This window comes from Delphinus delphis, chromosome 2 (genome assembly GCF_949987515.2).
Source record: "Delphinus delphis chromosome 2, mDelDel1.2, whole genome shotgun sequence".
In the NCBI taxonomy this organism is placed as follows: Eukaryota; Metazoa; Chordata; class Mammalia; order Artiodactyla; family Delphinidae; genus Delphinus; species Delphinus delphis.
Genome location: NC_082684.1, coordinates 122265486 through 122287330, shown reverse-complemented (window position 1 = coordinate 122287330; position 21845 = coordinate 122265486).

Below are 21845 nucleotides of genomic sequence, written 5' to 3'. Positions count from 1 at the left end.
TCAGCATGTTTCTCCTTGGGTTTATCGTGTATGGGACTCTCTGTACTTCCTGGACTTGATTATTTCCTTTCCCATGTTGGAGAAGTTTTCAACTATAATGTCTTCAAATATTTTCTCAGACCCTTTCTTTTTTCTTCTTCTTCTGTGACACCTATAATTTGAATGTTAATGCACTTAATGTTTTCCCAGAGGTCTCTGAGACTGTCCTCCATTCTTTTCATTCTTTTTATTTTATTCTTCTCTGTGGCAGTTATTTTCACCATTCTATCTTCCAGCTCACTTATCCGTTCTTCTGCCTCAGTTATTCTGCTATTGATTCCTTCTACAATATTTTTAATTTCAGTTATTTTGTTTTCATTACTGTTTGTTTGCTCTTTATTTCTTCTAGGTCCTTGTTAAATGTTTCTTGTATTTTCTCTGTTCTATTTCCACAATTTTGGGTCATTTTTACTATCATTACTTGGAATTCTTTTTCAGGTAGTTTGCCTATTTCCTCTTTCCAGCTACCAGAGCTAGACTGTTTTAATTTGTGGGAACACTCACTGTCTATTCAGGTATTCCACAGATGCCCAATCTACCTAGCTGATAGCAGGGAGTTAATCTGCAGCTTGTACAGCTGATGGAAAGATTTTTGATCTTCTTCCTTAGTTAGCCCTGGAGTTCAACTTTGTTTTTATCCCCACCTCTGCATGTGGTCCACCCACAGGAGTATGGTCCTGAGGCTGCCTTGGAGCTCTTGGGTCAGTCCCTGTTAGGACAGTGTGCAGATGTGGTATGATTGCTTGCATCATGGAGCCGTGGTGGCACCAAATGCACAGGGAAGCTGACAGCCATGGGTGCAAGAGATATGGCCCTAGTTTTGGCCTTTTCTGGTACCTGGCATAAGGCATGTGAGGGTCAGCCCCAGCCAGGGTTTTTCTGGCATCTGGCAGCAAGGGTGTGAGGGTCAGCCCTGAGAGGGCTTTTTTTGTTTTAATTGCCCTGCAGCTGGCACATGAGGGTCAGCTCTGAGGGGTTTTTTTTTTTTATTGCTTGGAAGCTGGCACACAAGAGACAGCCCTCAGTGTGCTTCTTTTATTGTCATGGGCAGATGCCACTGTGTGAGGAGAGAGAGGTTACAATAATGGCTCCTTCCCCTGCGTGACTCAGCATAGTGCCCTGCTTCCATGACAGTCCAGTCTTCCTTCATAGGCATTCCCTGCTGAGGATTTCCTCCCTCCTGTCCCCTCAGTCCATCTCCCCACAGCCAACAGCAGTTGCCACTCCAGGCCTGTTCTCCAATCCCTACGTTCCAGCTCCCAGTCCCCTTGCAAACCTGTGAAGCATGTCCCAGTCTGGGGCATGTAGGGCCGTGGTATGGACCCTCTGTGTATTTCTAATTCTGTCCCATCTGCCAGAGATCGGCAGCTTCACCCTCTTCCAACAGCCTCAAATGCTTCCTTTCTGTCCCAATTGATTTCCCCATCAGAGATGAGGTTTCCCTGAATTTGGGAATATCTCCTCTGCTTCAGCTCCCCCACCCCAGTGTGCAGGTCCCATCCCGCTCCCTCTCCTCCTCTTTCTCCCTTCTTTTTTTTCCATCCTACCCAGTTATGCAGGGATTTTTATAGTCCTTTCCAGTGTCCAAGGTCTTCTGCTAGTTTTCAGTGGGTGTTCTGTGAGATTTGTTGCATCTATAGGTGTATTCCTGATGAATCCATGGAGAGAGGTGAACTCCACGTCCACATACTCCTCTGCCATCTTGAATCTCCTGGGTTTTTTGTTGTTGTTCTTCATTCCCTAGTTGCTTTAGGTATAAGGTTAGATTTTTCTTGTTTCTTGAGGTGGGATTGTATTGATATATACTTCCCTTTTAGAACTGCATTTGCTGCATCACATAGATTTTGGGTCGTTGTGTTTTTATTGTCATTTGTTTCTAGGTATTTTTTGATTTCTTCAGGTCCCTACCAGGGGTTCTTGTTCCTTCCTATTTCCTCTTTTCTTTTCTTTTTTTCTTTCTTTCATCCTACCCAGTTGTGTGGGGATTTTCTTGTCCTTTTAAGTGTCTGAGGTCTTCTGCTAGTGTTCAGCAGGTGTTCTGTGAGAATTGTTCCATTTGTACATATATTCTTGATGTACTTGTGAGGAGAGGTGAATTCCGTTTCCTCCTATTCCCCCATCTTGACTCCTCCCCAGTTGTTTGATTCTTTGATGTTGAATTGTGTGAATTCTTTACATATTTTGGACATTAACCTCTTATGGGTTATATCATTTACAAATATTTTCTCCCATTCAGTAGCCTGTCTTCATTTTATTAATGGTTTCCTTTGCTGTGCAGAAGTGTTTTAGTTTGATGTAGTCCCAGTTGCTTATTTTTGTTTTGCTTCCCTTGCCTGAGGAGACATATCTAGAAAGATATTACTAAGACGAGTGTCAAAGAGTGTACTGCCTGTGTTTTCCTTCAGGAGTTTTATGGTCTCAGGTCTTACATTCAAGTCTTTAATCCATTTTGAGTTAACTTCTGTGTATGGTGTGAGATAGTGGTCTAGTTACATTTTTTTTTCAGGTAGCTGTCCCCATTTTTCCAACACTATTTATTGAAGAGACTGTCCTTTCTCTGTGTATGTCCTTTGCTCCTTTGTCATAAATTAATTGTCCATATATGTGTGTGTTTTTTTCTGGGCTCTCAATTCTGTTCCATTTTATCTATGTGTCTGTTTTTGTGTCAATGCAGTGCTGTTTTGGTTACTATGGCTTTGTAATATAGTTTGAAATCAGGGACTATTATACCTCCAGGTTTGTTCTTTTTTCTCAGGATTGTTCAGGCTGTTTTGGGTCTTTTGTGATTCCATACAAATTTTATAATTTTTTGTTCTAATTCTGTGAAAAACCTTCTTGGTATTTTGATAGGGTTTGCATTGAGCCTGTAGATTGCTTTGGGTAGTATGGTCATTTTAACAATATTAGTTCTTCCAATACAAGAGCACAGGATATCTCTCCATGTATTTGTGTTGTCTGCAATTTCTTTTACCCGTACATAGAATATAAAAAAACTAATAAAGAAACAAAAATAAATGAACAAATCAAACCAAACAAAAATGAATGCATAGATACAGAGAACAGAGTAGTGGTTACTAGAAGGGCAGGGGTGGGGAGGATGAAATGGATAAAGGGGATGAACTGTATTTGATGGGTAAAAAACAAGTTTTGTAGGCTATAGAGAAATAGAAATATTATGTACACATGAAACTTATATAATGTTATCAGTCAGTGTTACCTCAATAACAATAACAACAAAGAACCTCTATAATGGCTGAAAAGAATTTCAAACAAAAATGAATAATTTCACCTTTCAAACTCTGCATACTGGGCAGTGGATCACTGGCTGCGTAGAACTTGTTTTTCTGGGCTGGGCTTTAGATGCCATCTTTCATGCATGTCTTCTTTCTGGCCAATTTAGTAGAGAGTGAGGAAAGAAGATGAGAATTTCAATCTAGGGGGATGTAGATTTCTTGAGAATAGGATATGAAACTTTTGCCTTTTAAGATTTTCTTGCATGTAGTAGTTAATCAGTAACACTTGAGTGAATAAAATCACATCACTTAATTAGTGTGTTAGGACTTTTAGGAAAACACCAAAGAGGGGAAGACATACCTATTAAATATCATTTTAATTAAGTAAAAGCAACACACCTAAACAGCTAGGCTCCTTCCACAAGCATTGGCCTTGTAGACTGGTTTCCTACTTGCATAGATATTTCATGGCAGAACTGAGTTGCTGAGATTTGAGCAACTCCCCTTTGTAGTCTCTAAATGAGGAGCAGTTTCACCCCTTTAGACCTGGCTGGAGAGCTGTTCAGGTTGCTGGGCTGGAGACACATGTGCCTGAGGCCCGTTTTCCAAGGAGCACATAGAGGCCTGCGGTCTGGGTGCCTGCATTGCTCTGCGTGCTGTGTGGTGGCATTGCAGTGTTGCTGTTGCCTGGCTTTTCTTGTGATTGAATGAGCAGATGTCCTGGGGTTCAGTGACCTGCTATGGGTGCTGAGGCCATAAGTCTGCATGTCACATCTCCGCATCTGCCACATGAGGCTGGTGACACCTGTTAGGAGAGGCTCTGGGAGAATTCCAAGTAAGGTGATAGTGTATAAGAGCCAGTAAGAACTATGTCTGTGAAAAACCATTTTTTTCACTTGTAAAATATACATAATATAAATTTTACCATCTTAACTGCTTTTAGATTACAGTTCAATGACATTAGGTACATTCACACTGTTGTGAAACCATCACCAGTATCCATCTCTAGAACTTTTTCTTTTTCTCACACTGTACCTAAATAACATCTCCTCATTCCTCCCACACCCTCCTAGTCCCTGGCAACCACCATTCTACTTTCTGTCTGTATGAACTGGACTACTTTAGGGACTACTAAGCGGAATCATTGAATATTTGTCCTTTTGTGCCTGGCTTATGTTACTTAGTGTAGTGTCTTCAAGGTTCACCTGTGTCGTAGCATGTGTTAAAATTACCTTCTTTTTAAAGACTGAATAATATTCCACTGTATGGATAGACCACATTTTGTTTATCTAGTCATCTTTTGATGGCCATTTGGATTATTTCCTTTTGGCTATTGTGAATAATGCTACTATGAAATGGGTGTATAAATATCTGCTTGAGTCCCTAGTTTCACTTCTTCTGGATGGTTGCTCAGAAGTGGAATTGCCAGATCAAATGGTAATTATATGTTTAAATTTTTTAGGAACTGTAATACTGTTTTCCACAGTGGCTGTACCATTTTACATTCCCATCAGCAATGCATGAGGATTCCAATTTCTTCACATCCACACCAAAACTTATTTTCTGTTGTTGTTGTTGTTATTTTTTATAACAATTATCCTATTGGGTGTGAGGTAGTATCCCACTGCAGTTTTGATTTACATTTCCCCAATGATTAGTAATGTTGACCATCTTTTCATGTGCTTTTTGGCCATTTGTATATCTTCTTCAGTGAAATGTCTATTTATGCCTGGTACTTTTTATGTTCAACAAATATGTATTATTACCATAGAAAGTTTCCTCAGTGAGGAAAAAATAAGATGAAAATATAAGAATTGAAACCAAGTAGAAAGTGGCACTCATGCCCAGTTTTTATTTCCTCTTGCTTTAACATGCCGCCCGTTCCCTGGGGATTCTGAAGCAGGTGGCCCTTGACTTGGGAGAGCTTGGCTTGCACATGCCTCTGTTAGAACCTATGTAATAGTGACAAGTATGGCCTATGGTGCTGATGTCAGAGTCAGTGGACACATTAAAAGGATCCCCAGCAAAGACACAAATGTGTTCGGAGTTAAACATTTCAGAAGGAGCTGGATGGAAATATCCCTGCCCGGTGTTTGCCAATTTGCTCCCTTATTTTGGAGGCATGGGAAAACACCCAGCTAGCAAAGAGAAGACTTACACCGATAATCCTGGTTTTGAATGGAAGTTCAATATAAGAGGTTTCCCAGGAAGAAGACATGTCCTCTTCAGTCCAGTTTCCCCAAGCTTGTTATGAGAAACTACAGCCAGTGCAGTGTAGGCAGAAACCCCTGTGCCCCCAAATGATGATGATGTTACACATATTGAATATTTGGTCATAAAGCCTTTATACATCTTTGCAAAACATATGTCTGTGCCTTATTTTTCATCTTTTTTTGTAATCAATTCTGATATTTTTATAAGGATAATATTGATTTCTGGGACCCAGACCTCTAACGGATGCTATTACACCCAAATGAAACAAGATCTACCTTAAAATGTCCAGGCTTGCAGCTCTCTCCAGGAACAAATGAAACTGTCAGGCGAGTAGCCTGTGCCAGCCTCAGAAGTCACTCTGGGAATTAGGTGAAATGAATGTGGAAACAGTGAACCAGAGGACTCTCTCTGACAGCTCTGACTTTCCCAGCCTTGGATGTGGGTCACAGATGAGCTGGTCAATGCCATGCTGAGTCATGCAACATAGAAACCTTTTCTGCTTTGTTGTCCCTTGTGTCCACTTAAAATTCTCCTACATTGAAGCACTTCAGAGTATAATTGCATAATTATGCATATGCATAATTGTCTAACTCGTCTATTTAATAATAATTTGTAAACATATACTTCACAGTGTTAGGAGAAGGGTACTTAGGGAAGTTTTATTTTATTTTTTATTATATTATAAAATTAACATAATTTTAGTTTATTTCTTCTGTATCAAATACCTTCAACTAGAGTGTTTATGCTCCTTTTTCACCTGCATGCAGCCCTCCACGTTATACACGATGCAGAGGAAGGTGTTAGGAGCTGCATTTCACACCAGCAGAAGGTAAAGGTGGCTCCGGATGAGGAGCCTGACCCTGATCTGGCTGGCGCTGCTCAGGGACACCCTTGGCCTTGGGGCTTTGTGTCCCAGGAATGCTGGCACCAAGCTGCTTGCGCTCTGCACTGCTGCAAGTAGGCCATCATTTGGAACAGTGCTTTCTCTACTTTGGACACAGTGACAGCCTTTCAGAGCTGACACTGCAGCCGCTAGGGTTGGTGCATTAATCCCTGCCTGAGTGGTCAAGTACTGGACCCTGTGGAGGAGAACCATGGGCTCAATTCCTAAATCAATATCTCATGTCTATTTTCAAAAAACCTATCAGGTTTTGGTGAAATTAATGCCTGCATGAGTGAGTGAGCCCCATGTGTTCATGGCCGAGGAATCTCTGAGGTGGCACAAATTCCACCTCACTGGGCAATGGCCTTGAAGGACTCGGGGCACTGGAAGCTAAAAGGGCATTTGCTGTCTGCCAGGCTCAGTGCCAAGCATTCCACATGCATTGTTTCATAAGCCTTGAGTGAATATCACGAGTTGGCTCTCTTGGCATCCTGTCCTGCAGAGTCTGGAAAACTAGACCCTACCTTTGCCATACTGCACTGCAGATAGAATTCTGAATGTGATTTATTACTCCAGTCAGAAGTCCTTGCACAGACTTGGAAGGCAATGGTGTGGGTGCTGCTGGCTTTGTCATCAGCCACCTTCCAGTTCCTGGTCACTAGTCGGTGTCCAGAAGCAAGGCCGAGGGTGTGCATCAGGCTTGGGTTTTGCATATGTGGACTAGCAGATATAGTGCAGCTGTGTCATGGTAGAGTGGCTTCCTCATCCTGTGTCACGGTGAACATCATGCCCCCCAAAGGCAGAAGCTCCAGTGAGTGGCCTGTTCTCCAGTTCTGGGTGTCAATCCCAGGGGCCAAGTCTAGAGCCAGCCTGTCTGACTCTGCCAATACTTTTGTAAGCATCTAACTCTCTGTGTGGAATTCCTTGCTTCTTTAGACAGTTAAAATATTTTTTTCTGCAACTGAACTGACTGATAAAGATAGGATTTATTATTTTGATTTAAAAAGGAGGTAATTGGGGTTCAGTAAGGTTAAGAATAAACAATGGATGAGTGTCAGAGATTAAATTTAAATCTAGGCCTGTTATCTCCAAAGAGAACACATTTACGTTGTGCCCTTAGATTTGTTTCCAAAGTGGGTCTGAACCAATAAATATTAAATAAGCAGAAGTTACTCTTCTTACAATGATGCAGAATATACGTCTTGGAAACCCTGTCTTCTCCCAACATGTAAGGTACAGGATAAAGCTTAACAAACACCCTTTAAATTCCATGTTTTTCCTTTAGGAAAAAAGAAAAAGAAACCAAAGCAAAAATGTGAGGCAATTTTCAGGGAACTGAAAAGAAGGAAATGACAAACACGGAATGTGAGTTATGACTCAGCAGCTCAGCCGTGTGGAAATTTGCTACTGCTGTTTGTAATTCAAGGGCTTTGGTTATAATGCTGATACTGGGTAAGGAGAAGAGGTCTTTGGGCCCCAGACAGGTGCATATTTGAAACTGAGATTCACACATCAGATCTGAAACATAAAGGTCTTCACCCTCAGTGAAACCCTGCCTACTTCAGTCTGAGCTCTGAATGGAGAAAATGCCTGTCTTAGAACTCATAATATTCTGTCTGCAACTATCATGGATTTGGGGTTCAGATTTGTGTTATTGGAGGAGTACAGTAATTCCCAAGCTGAGAAATTAACATACAAATCATTTTAGAGCACATTTACATGGATTTCTGGCAAGAAGTATATGTAAACTTCCTTTGGAGGGGCACTTTCTCACATGATTCCCATAGATAAAACACTGTCACTGATGAACTCACAATATACAGTCAAAAAGCAAAGGAGGAAATAATTCATCATGAATGAAAGTCAAGAGAAGCAATAAACTGGAGGGTTAGACCTTCAGAAATGTCAAGTGAAAAACAATGAAATAAGCACTATAAAATATTTTTGAAAAGATTAAAGGCATACAAGATGAAATTGAAAAACATAAAAGAACAAAATACTATGAAAAAGAAAGGCAGATTTTTAAAGTAAAAGAACTTCTAGAAATAAAAAAAAAAATAATACTGAGTGTATGAAATAGCATGTTACACCCAGCTTAAGAATTAATGAATGAAAGAAACATCTAAAAAGTATACAGCCGAGAGAAAAACAAGAAAGAAATTATGAAACAGAATATGAGTGACATTGATTAGGGAAGAATTTTTAAAAATTTTATTGAAGTATAGTTGATTTACAATGTTGTAGTTAAGCATTTTTTAAAAAATTTTTATTTTATTTTATTTTTTTTGTGGTACGCGGGCCTCTCACTGTTGTGGCCTCTCCTGTTGCGGAGCACAGCCTCCGGACACACAGGCTCAGCGGCCATGGCTCATGGGCCCAGCCGCTCTGCGGCATGTGGGATCTTCCCGGACCGGGGCACGAACCCGTGTCCCCTGCATCGGCAGGCAGACTCTCAACCACTGCGCCACCAGGGAAGCCCCCTATTTAAGCATTTTTAACATACATTTAATATGAGTTCCGGGAGGGGAAGCAGAAAAAATGGAGATAATGTTTGAAGAGGTAATAGCTTCAATTCTCCCAGAATTCATTAAAGATATTGCTCCTGAGATTCAGGAAGCATTAGTTCTGAGGAGAACTCATTTATAAAATCGATTACACCAAGATACTGATCACCACAGACAAAGCAGAGAACTGAAGAAAGATTACATTAAAATAAATGAAATAATTAGACTCAGAGCAAACTTCTCAGCTCTAACTACAGATAGAGCAGGGATCAGCAAACTTCAACCTATATAATGTTTTATTGGGACACAGTCCCACCCACTCATGTTAAATGGCTTGCATGTTTGTATGGCTGCTTACCTGCTACAACAGCACAGGTGGGGCTTACCTTCAGGACAGGTGGATGGCTTAATAATTCTTACCTTGGGTTTGGTAATAATCTGAGAGACCCTCTTCTTTGTGTTGGGCCTTGTGGGCAGCATAGTTAACTTCTTCCACCTGGGGGGGTGGTGCGTGGTTTCAGTATCTGCAAAACAGCTCAATGATATTGTTATGTATATACCTTGAGGGGGAACCAGGTCCCTGCCCCAAGGCTGCATTATTTTTTTTTTGACTGCTCCTCCCTTGTCTCTGCATTCTCCTCCCTTCCCTGATTAGCATCTGTTTGAACCTGCCCTTTGGAACTCAGGGAAGGTCATGGAGGCTGAATTAAGATTATTTCCTGTAATCAAGAAATAGGGGACACAGAAAGGCTTGTGTCCAGGAGACCCATGGGTCCTGCTAGGTTTCATTGATCTGTACAATGTCATCATAATGAGGGGCTATCAAAGTCACCTTATGTTGAAAGTTTGGGAAACACTGCATGCTATGTCCCAGAGAGGAATGTTCTGAGGAGAAGTGTGGATGTGGTGTGCAGTGAGATCACACACATCATGTGAGGAACTGCACAAGCAACAACTTTGTTGACCCCAGTGTTCTCCAGGTACATTTGACAACTACACAGGTACTACTAACATCCTGTGAAAACAGTGTTCTGTGAAAACTTTCCCTCAGGAAAGGCTGTTTCATATCAAACACTTACTCTATGGATGAGAAACCTGAGGCCAACAATGGGGAGGAGTTTTCAAGGTCAACTTGACAACTTGTTTTCTTTTGGCAGCTCTTTCCAGCTCTAGTGCATGTTCTATTATATCATCACCAGAAAGCTGTATGCTTTTCCTTTGCCACAGTCACCAAGGCATCTGAAACCCTATGTACTGATCTGAAAAATGCATTTGAATCCAATTTTACACCAAATAATTATTTGGTTCTACATGTACGACAATGTGTTTTTGAAGTCATGGAATTATTTGTTTCACTGAATATTCAATTCAGTGAAAGGGTTTTATTCATCCCTTTGGAAGATAATTACAGAAAACATTATGTCTAACATCAAGATCATGTTCTTTATATAATTCCAGATAGGAATTTCCTTACCTGGCTCTAAAATTAGAACTAGACTTTTTCCCAAACCACAAGACTCAACAAATGTCAAGTAGGCTTTTTACCCTGGAATCTTTCCCATGAGCGTGAACTTAGTGTTATTTTTAATTGCCTTGTGGTATAGTTTAGTTCACTCTATCCAAGTGAATCTAATTGTGGGACTTCTGGCTTTTTAGTCAGATCTAAAATCTCCATATAAATAACCCCAAAGCATCATTTCAGGTCAAGTCTTGTGACAGAAGAGGTTTTGCCTTGCAACTTTGCTTATTTATGCTGTATGGAAGGTCAAATGGTATGACTTTCAGGTAAGGTAATTTCGGATCTCCATTTTTCAATTTCAGTGGCATTTAGAAAACTTAATCCTAGGGTCTTCTCCACTGCCTCCCATATTTTCCTTCCATTCTTCTTCCCCACTTCTTCCCATCTTCCTTCCTTCCTTCCTTCCTTTCTTCCTTCCTTCCTTCCTTCCTCTCTCTCCCCTCCTCCCCTTTCCTTTTTTCTCTCCAATACTTATGTGGTTTCCTCTTAGATTTTTAGAACATTAGAGCTGGGAGAGATTTGAGGGTTATGTGGTTCAAACTCAACCTTTATTTTATATAGAAGGAAATTACGTCAAAGAAGAAGGACCTTTGGTGAACCAAGATTATTGTGAAGTCACAGTCTTGTTCTTTTCTCTTTTATATGTCTCCCTAAACTATATCCGATCTTACTGAAAATCAGGCCAAAAAAATGTGAATTGATGGTTTGAAACAATCTTCAGAGCCTTCCTCAAGAATATAGCATTCCTTTTTCCCCAAGTGTAAAGTTGTAATAGCTTTGGCCTTCAACGTTCATTTTATTTCATATGTACAAAATATTGAGAGTTAACCATAAAATATGTGTCCCTCTCTTTAATTAATTTATATTTGGTGTGTTCTTTGTTTCAAATTACATTTTAGAAAAATGTTTCTGCTTCAGTGTGTGTGTGTGCATGTGCATGTGTGTGAGAGACAGAAAGAGAGAGAGAGAGAGAGAGGAAGAGGGAGAAAGACCTATCCACATGTAGGTCTTTAATAGTCACAGAGTTCATGCAACCTAAATGGAAATAAAGAATTGTAACCCGTTCCCCCACAGAAAAGTCCTCCAAGATTTAATGCCGATGATATATAGTCAAAATGAAACCAATGAAACTTTGTGTTTAGTGAGTTTAAGATTTATGTGAACTTAATTCATGTCTGGCACAGTGTCTGTATAAGAATCATAGGCTATCAGGATGGACCTAGAGATGATCATACTTAAGTGAAGCAAGTCAGACAGAGAAAGACATATACCACATGAGATCACTTATACGTGGAATCTAAAAAAAAAATGGTCCAAATGAACTTATTTACAAAACAGAAACAGACTCACAAACATAGAAAAAAAAAACCATGGTTACCAAAGGGGAAACGTGAGAGTACGAATAAATTAGGAATTTGGGATTAACAGATACACAAAGAGAGGTATGGACATATGTACCATGATAGCCTGAGGTATGTGCTGTTTGAGGATAAGGATAAAGTTAGTGAGTGTGCTCAGAGGACAGAGCAACTCACTCCGGAAGTGTAGAGTTATTTCTGTTGTGAGAGAGACACTTAAGTTGGTTTTGTAAGAAAACATAGAAAACAAAGGGGGAAGGACTTTTCAGAGTGTAGGAAGATTCTGGTTCTAAAAGGTTATGGAATGTCAAGAAATCTAACTGCATCACATAACTCTCTTTTCATCCAGGTTTACAAAAGTTTTGTGACTCTCAGCCTTGCCTTTGGTCCTGCTCCCAGAGAGATATCCACTTCTCACACTGGGCTACTCCCAAGTGTGTACTGCACATAGTGCCTCCAGTGAGTCCTCATAAATGGACAATGCAGCCAGAATGGATGGATGCCTTGCTCTGTCACTGGATGCTATGCACTTTGATCAGAAGCTTGGAAAATTGTTTCCTCCTTTGCCTGGTTATAGCCGTACTATAAATGACAGATACAATGTGTGGGGAGAGCTATGACCTCAGATGATGAATTAGAATTAATGAGAGTTTAAGAAGGTTGCTAAACATAAAAAAATCAATTATAACCTCATCTTACAGAAAAACACTTTTAGAAAGCAAAATTAAAAATTTTACTGTAACATAGTATAGGAGAAGAAATAATTTTCCTCTATCCATCTTAAATTTTCAGTTGGGGCTTTGTAACAAAAGACAGATTAACAAGAAAAAAGCACAGAAATTTGGTTAGGTAAGTTTTAGATGACACAGGAGCCCTCATAAGGAAATGAAGACCCAAAGAAGTGGCAAAATCTGAGGGCTTATGTATTAGGTTGAGAAAAGAGGGGCCCCTGTGGGAAAGTAACTAAAACTTTGGAATGATTAAATGTTTGGTCACAGTTACTCTGACAAGTCTGTTTGTGTACCATTCTCTAGGCCTTAACTCCTCATCTTTGGTGACAAAAATGTTTATTTCCTCCTGGTACAGAAAGGACATTTTTCACATGGGAAGCAGATGTCAGAATGCCCCCTCACATTTGTTTTTCAAGTGACTTTAGCTCAAAATAATCCTTATGCCAAAGTAGCATATCTTAGGGTGACATATTCTGCCACACTTCAATAGGATTAAAATCTCAAATACCTAATAGTCAGTCTAACATAAGATAATACAAGATATCTACAGAGGAAAGAAAATAACAAGTTGGTTTAATACACTAGAGAAGATCTAATATGCAGAGATATTGCTTGAAAGCTTCAATATGGTAAAAGTGTCAATACAAATCTCAGTCAAAATCTGAGAAGGCATCTGGTAGAACTTGATAAATTGTTTCTAAAATTAATTCAAAATGCAAACATCCTAGAACAGCCAAAGACAAACAAGGAGAGAGGAATTGCTCCCCATGCTGTCAGCAGTGATCACATGAGATAGCCTGGCTTAAGGTTAGGGACAAATAGACCGGGGGCATAGGAAAGAGCCCAGAAACTTCATGTATTGATACTTGATATGCATCTATTGCAAATATGCATATATTTATCATTCATATATGACAGAGTGGCACCAACTAATTGGTGGTATTGGGGCATTTTGTAACCATAAAGAAAAAAAATATGAACTATTGCTTATCTCACACTATATAAGGAAATCAATTCAAGAAGTAATGTACATCTAAATGTGAAAAACAAAGCTATAAAGACTTTCAAAGACAGCATAGGAGAAGCTCTTTTTTCCTGTTCATTATACAAAACACATCTTAATAGAACAGAAACAGTAGTAAACAAAAAATATTTAAAAATTTGACCACATTAAAATTAAAAACTTCTGTTTAAAAAAATAAACACCATTAGAAGGGCGACAAGGAAAGGCACTGAGGAGAAGAAGATATTTGCAACAAAGGGCTGTTATCCAAACATCTAAAGATTATATCGGGAGACCTTCAAGATGGCAGAGGAGTAAGACGTGGAGATCACCTTCCTCCCCACAAATACATCAAAAATACATCTACATGTGGAACAACTCCTACAAAACACCTACTGAACACTGACAGAAGACCTCAGACTCCCCAAAAGGCAAGAAAATCCCCACGTACCTGGGTAAGGCAAAAGAAAATCAAAAAACAGAGACAAAAGAGTAGGGATGGGACCTGCACTTCTGGGAGGGAGCTGTGAAGGAAGAAAAGGTTCTGCAACCTAGGGAGCACTGTCACCGTCAGGGACTGGGGGTGGGCCAGGGGGTAAGATTCAGAACCACAGAGGAGAGCACAGCAACAGGGGTTCAGAGGGCACAGCGGAAAGATTTCTGCACAGAGGATCAGTGCCGACCAGCACTCACCAACCTGATACACTTTGCTCACACACTGGGGCTGTTGGGGGCTGAAAGCTGAGGCTTGGGCTTTGGAGGTCAGACCAAGGGAGAGGACTGGGGTTGGCTGCATAAAAAGAGCCTGAAGGAGGCTAGTGTGCCACAGCTAGCTAGGAGGGAGTCCAAGGAAATGTCTGGACCTGCCTGAGAGACAAGAGACCATTGTTTCAGGGTGTGCAAGGAGAGGGGATTCCTGTTCCACGTGCCCACAGAAGGCAGAGCACTGCCTAAGTGAGCTCCAGAGATGGGCGTGAGCTGCGGCTATCAGCTCGGACACCAGAAATGGGCATGAACTGCTAACACTGCTGCTGCTGCCACCGTGAATCCTGTGTGCAAGTGCAGGTCACTACCCACACTCCCCCAGGAGCCTGTGCAGCATACCACTGCCAGGGTCCCATGATCCACGGACAACTTCTCTGGGAGGACACACGGGGTGCCTCAGGCTCTTGCAAAGTCATGTGGCCTCTGCTGTCACAGACTTGCCTTGCATTCCTATTATGACTACTGTACCCCTCCCTCTCCCCTGCCTGAGTGAGAAAGAGTCCTAATCAGCTGTTGCTTTAACCCCCTCCTTTCTGGGTGGGGAACAGATGCCCAAAGGCGACCTACATGCAGAGGCAGGGGCAAAACCAAAGCTGAACACCAAGAGCTGTGCGAATGAGGAAGAGAAAAGGAAATTTCTCCATGCAGCCTCAGGAGAAGCAGATTAAATCCCCACAATCAACTTGATAAACCCTGCATTTGTGGAATACATGAATAGACAATGAACATTCCCAAAGTTGAAGTAGTGAACTTTGGGAGCAACTGTAGACTTGGGATTTGTTTCTGCATCTAATTTGTTTTTGATTTTATGTTTCTTAGCTTAGTTTTTAGTGCTTGTTATCATTGGTGGACTTGTTTATTGGTTTGTTTGCTATCTTCCTCTTCCTTTTTTAAAAAAAATTTTCTATTTTTTTTCTTTTATTATTTAATTTTTTTTCTTTTTTCTCTTTTTTGTGAGTGTGTATGTGTACGTTTCTTTGTGTGATTTTGTCTGTTTTGTTTTGCTTTTACCAGTTGGTTTAGGGCTCTACCTGTTGGTTTTCTTTCTTTTTCTTTTTTTGCTTCCTTGTCTTCTGAGCTGTGTGGCTGGCAGGGTCATGGTACTCTGGCTGGGTGTACGGCCTGAGCCTACAAGGTGGGAGAGAAAAGTCCAGGACATTGGACCACCAGAGACCTCCTGGACCCCCTGTAATATCAATTGGTGAGTGCTCTCGCAGAGATCTCTGTCTCAACACTAAGACTCCAGCTCCACCCAAAGGCCAGAAAGCTTCAGTGCTGGATGCCCCATGCTAGACAACTAGCAAGACAGGAACACAACCCCACCCAGTAGCAGAGAGGCTGCCTAAAGTCATACTAAGTTCACAGACACCCTAAAGCACACCACTGGATGTGGCCCTGCCCACCAGAAGGACAATATCCAGCCCCACCCACCAGAACACAGGCACCAGTCCCCTCCACCAGGAAGCCTACACAAGCCACTGAACCAACCTCACCCACTGGGGGCAGACACCTAAAATAACAGGAACTATGAACATGCAGCCTGCAGAAAGGAGACTCCAAACATGGTAAGTTAAACAAAATGAGAAGACAGAGAAATATGCAGCAGATGAAGGAGCAAGGTAAAAACCCACCAGACCAAACAAATGAAGAGGAGACAGGCAATCTACCTGAAAAAGAATTCAGAGTAATGATAGTAAAGATGATCCAAAATCTTGGAAATAGAATGGAGAAAATACAAGAAACGTTTAACAAGGACCTAGAAGGACTAAAGAGCAAACAAACAATGATGAAAAAAGCAATAAATGAAATTAAAAATATGCTAGGAGGAATCAGTAGCGGAATAATGGAGGCAGAAGAACAGATAAGTGACCTGGAAGAAAAAATAGTGGAAATAACTGCTGCAGAGGAGGGTAAAGAAAAAAGAATGAAAAGAATTGAGGACAGTCTCAGAGACCTCTGCGACAACATTAATCACACCAACATTCGAATTATAAGGGTCCCAGAAGAAGAAGAGAAAAAGAAAGGGACTGAGAAAATATTTGAAGAGATTATAGTCAAAAACTTCCTTAACATGGAAAAGGAAATAGTCAATCAAGTCCAGGAAGTGCAGAGAGTCCCATACAGGATAAATCCAAGGAGAAACACACCAAGACACATATTAATCAAACTATCAAAAAATAAATACACAACTCAGTATGGCAAGATGGAGTAGAAGGACGAGCACTCACTCCCTCTTGCAACAGCGCCAGAATCACAACTAACTGCTGAACAATCATTGACAGGAAGACACTGGAACTCATGAGAAATGATACCCCACATCCAAAGACAAAGGAGAAGCCGCAATGAGATGGTAGGAGGGGTGCAATCACAATAAAATCAAATCCCATAACCACTGGGTGGGTGACTCACAAACTGGAGAGCACTTATACCACAGAAGTCCACCCACTGGAGTGAAGGTTCTGAGCCCCAGGTCAGGCTTCCCTACCTGGGGGTCCGGCAACGGGAGGAGGAATTCTTAAAGAATCAGACTTTGAAGGCTAGCGGGATTTGATTGCAGGACTTCAACAGGACTGGGGGAAAAAGAGATTTCACTCTTGTAGGGCACACATAAAGTAGTGTGCACATAGGGACCCAGGGGAAGGAGCAGTGACCCCATAAGAGACTGAACCAGACCTACCTGCTAGTGTTGGAGGGTCTCCTGTAGAGGCGGGGGGTGGCTGTGACTCACACGGCGACAAGGACACTGGCAGCAGAAGTTCTGGGAAGTACTCCTTGGCATGAGCCTTCACAGAGTCCAACATTAGTCCCACCAAAGAGCCTGTAGGCCCCAGTTCTGGGTCACCTGACGCAGAACAATCAACAGGGAGGGAACTCAGCCCCACCCATCAGCAGACAAGTGGATTAAAGTTTTACTGAGCTCTGCCCACCAGAGCAACACCTAGCTCTTCCCAGCACCAGTCCCTCCCATCAGGAAGCTTGCACAAGCCTCTTAGACTCATCCACCAGAGAGCAGACAGCAGAAGCAAGAAGACTTACAAATATGCAGGCTGTGGAATAAAAAACACATTCACAGAGAGACAGACATATGAAAAGGCAGAGGACTACATACCAGATGAAGGAACAAGATAACCATCCTCCACCAAAAAAAACCTAAATGGAGATAGGCAACTTTCCAGAAAAAAAATTCAGAATAATGATGGTGAAGATGATCCAGGACCTTGGGAAAAGAATGGAGGCAAAGATCAAGAAGATGCAAGAAATGTTTTAAAAAGACCTAGAGAATTAAGGAACAAATACCTAGAAGAAATAAAGCACAAACAAACAGAGGTGAACAATACAATAACTGAAATGAAAAATACCCTAGAAAAAATCAATAGCAGAATAACTGAGACAGAAAAACAGTTAAGTAACCTGGAAGACAGAATGGTGGAATTCACTGCTGCAGAACAGAATAAAGAAAAAAGAATGAAAACAAATGAAGACAGCCTAAGAGACCTCTGGGACAACATTAAATGCAACAACATTCACATTATAGGGAACCCAGAAAGAGAAGAGAGAGAAAAAGGACCCAAGAAAATATTCAAAGAGATTACAGCTGAAAACTTCCATGACATGGGAAAGGAAATAGCCACCCAAGTCCAGGAAGCACAGAGCCCCACCAGGATAAACACAAGGAGAAACACACCGAGACACACAGTAATCAAATTGGCAAAAATTAAAGACAGAAGAAAATTATTAAAACAACAAGGGAAAAGCAACAAATGACACAAAAGGGAACTCTCAGAAGGTTAACAGCTGATTTCTCAGCAGAAACTCTACAAGCCAGAAGGGAGTGGCATGATACATTTAAAGTGATGAAAGGGAAGAAACTACACCCAAGATTACTCTACCCGGCAAGGATCTCATTCAGATTTGATGGAGAAATAAAAAGCTTTACAGACAAGGAAAAGCTAAGAGAATTCAGCACCACAAAACCAGCTCTACACCAAATGCTAAAGGAACTTCTCTAAGTGGGAAACACAAGAGAAGGAAAAGACCTACAAAACAAACCCAAAACAATTAAGAAAATGGTAATAGGAAAATACATATGGATAATTACCTTAAATGTGAATGGATTAAATGCTGCAACCAAAAGACACAGGCTCACTGAAGGGATACAAAAACAAGATCCTTATGTATGCTGCCTACAAGAGACCCACTTCAGACTTAGGGACACATACAAACTGAAAGTGAGGGGATGGAAAAAGATATTCCATGCAAACGGAAATCAAAAGAAAGCTGGAGAAGCAATACTCATACCAGATAAAATAGACTTTAAAATAAAGAATGTTACAAGAGACAAGGAAGGACACTACATAATGATCAAGGGATCAATCCAAGAAGAAGATATAACAATTATAAATATATATGCACCCAACATAGGAGCACCTGAACACATAAGACTAACAGCCATAAAAGGGGAAATCATCAGTAACACAATAATAGTAGGTGATTTTAACACCCCACTCACATCAATGGAGAGATCATCCAATATGAAAATAAATAAGGAATCACAACCTTTAAATGACATATTAGACAAGAAGGACTATATTGATATTTATAGGACATTCCCTCCAAAAACAACAGAATACACTTTCTTCTCATGTGCTCATGGAACATTCTCCAGGATATATCATATCTTGGGTAACAAATCAAGCCTCAGTAAATTTAAGAAAATTGAAATCTTATCAAAATCTTTTCCAACCACAACACTATGAGACTAGATATCAATTACAGGAAAATAAACTGTAAAAAATACAAACACATGGAGGTTGAACAATACGCAACTAAATAACCAAGAGATCACTGAAGAAATCATAGAGGAAATAAAAAAAATACCTAGAAACAAATAACAATGAAAACATGATGACCCAAAATCTATGGGATGCAGCAAAAGCAGTTCTAAGAGGGAAGTTTAGAGCAATATAATCCTACTGCAAGAAACAAGAAACACTGAAATAAACAACCTAACCTTGCACCTAAAACAATTAGAGAAGAACAAAAAAGAAAACCACCAAAATTAGCAGAAGGAAAGAAATCGTAAAGATCAGATCAGAAATAAATGAAGAAGAAATGAAGGAAAAAATAGTAAAGATCAATAAAACTAAAAGCTGTTTCTCTGAGAAGATAAAAATTGATCAACCATTAGCTAGACTTATCAGGAGAAAAAGGGAAAAGACTCAAATCAACAGAATTAGAAATGAAAAAGGAGAAGTAACAACTGACACTGCAGAAATACAGAGAATCATGAGAGACTACTACAAACAACTATATGCCAATAAAAAGGACAACTTGGAAGAAATCTACAAACTCTTAGAAAGTTACAATCTTCCAAGACTGAACCAGGAAGAAACAGAATATATGAACAGACCAATCACAATCACTGAAATTGAGACTGTGATTAAAAATCTTCCAACACACACAAAAGCTCAGGACCAGATGGCTTCACAGGGAAATTCTATCACACATTTAGAGAAGAGCCAACATCTACACTTCTCGAACTCTTCCAAAATATAGCAGAGGGAGGAACACTCCCAAATTCATTCTATGAGGCCACAATTACCCTGACACCAAAACCAGACAAAGATGTCACAAAAAAAGAAAACTACAGGTCAATATCACTGATGAACATAGATACAAAAATCATCTACAAAATATTAACAAACAGAACCCAGCAGCACACTAAAAGGTTGATACACCATGATCAAATGGGGTTTATCCCAGAAATGCAAGGATTCTTCAATATACACAAATCAATCAATGTGATACACCATATTAGCGAATTGAAGAATAAAAACCATATGATAATCTCAGTACATTCAGAAAAGGCTTTTGATAAAATTCAACACCAATTTATGATAAAAACTCTCCAGAAAGTGGGCATGGAGGGAAACTACCTCAACATAATAAAGGTCATATATGACAAAGCCACAGCCAACATTGTTCTCAATGTTGAAAAGCTGAAACCATTCCCTCTAAGATCAGGAACTAGACAAGGTTGCCCACTCTCACCAGTATTATTCAACATAGTTGTTGAAGTTTTAGTGACAGCAAGCAAGAAGAAAAAGAAAAAAAGTAATCCAAATCGGAAAAGACAAAGTAAAACTGTCACTGTTTGCAGATGACATGATACTATACATACAGAATCCTAAAGATTCTACCAGAAAACTACTAGAGCTAATCAATGAATTTGGTAAAGTAGCACAATACAAAAGTAATGCACAGAAATCACTTACATTCTCTTACACTAACATCGGAAAATCTGAAAGAGAAATTAAGGAAACCCTCCCATTTAACATTGCAAAAACAGAATAAAATATCTAGGAATAAACCTACCTAAGGAGACAAAAGACCTGTATGCAGAAAACTATAAGACACTGATGAAAGAAATGAAAGATGATACCAACAGATAGAGAGATATACTATGTTCTTGCATTGGAAGAATCAATATTGTGAAAATGACTATACTACCCAAAGCAATCTACAGATGCAATGCAATCCCTATCAAATTACCAATGGCATTTTTTACGGAACTAGAACCAAAAATCTTAAAATTTGTACGGAGACACAAAAGACCCCGAATAGCCAAAGCAGTCTTGAGGGAAAAAAAACAGAGCTGGAGGAATCAGGCTCCTGGACTTCATACTATACTACAAAGCTACAGTAATCAAGACAATATGGTACTGGCAGAAAAACAGAAATAGATCAATGGAACAGGATAGAAAGCCCAGAGATAAACCCTCGCACATATGGTCACCTTATGTTTGATAAAGGAGGCAATAATGCACAATGGAGAAAAGACAGCCTCTTCAATAAGTGGTGCTGGGAAAACTGGACAGCTACATGTAAAAGAATGAAATTAGGACACTTCCTAACACCATACACAAAAATACACTCAAAATGGATTAAAGACCTATATATAAGGCCAGACACTACAAAACTCTTAGAGGAAAACATAGGCAGAACACTCTATGACATAAATCACAGCAAGATCCTTTTTGACCCACCTCCTAGCGAAATGTAAATAAAAACAAAAATAATCAAATGGGACCTACTGAGACTTAAAAGCTTTTGCACAACCAAGAAAACTATAAGCAAGACAAAAAGACAACCCTCATAAAGGGAGAAAATATTTGCAAACAAAGCAACTGACAAATATTAGTCACCAAAATATACAAGCAGCTCATGCAGCTCAATATCAAAAAACCAAACAACCCAATCCAAGAATGGGCAGAAGTCCTAAATAGACATTTCTTCAAAGAAGATATACAGATTGCCAACGAACACATGAAAGGATGCTCAACATAACTAGTCATTAGAGGAATGCAAATCAAAACTACAATGAGATGTCATCTCACACTGGTCAGAATGGCCATCATCAAAAAAATCCAGAAGCAATAAATGCTAGAGAGATTGTGGAGAACGGGGAACCCTCTGGCACTGTTAGTCAGAATGTAAATTTATACAGTCACTGTGGAGAACAGTATGGAGGTTCCGTAAAAAACTAAAAATAGAACTACCATATTACCCAGCAATCCGACTACTGGGCATATACCC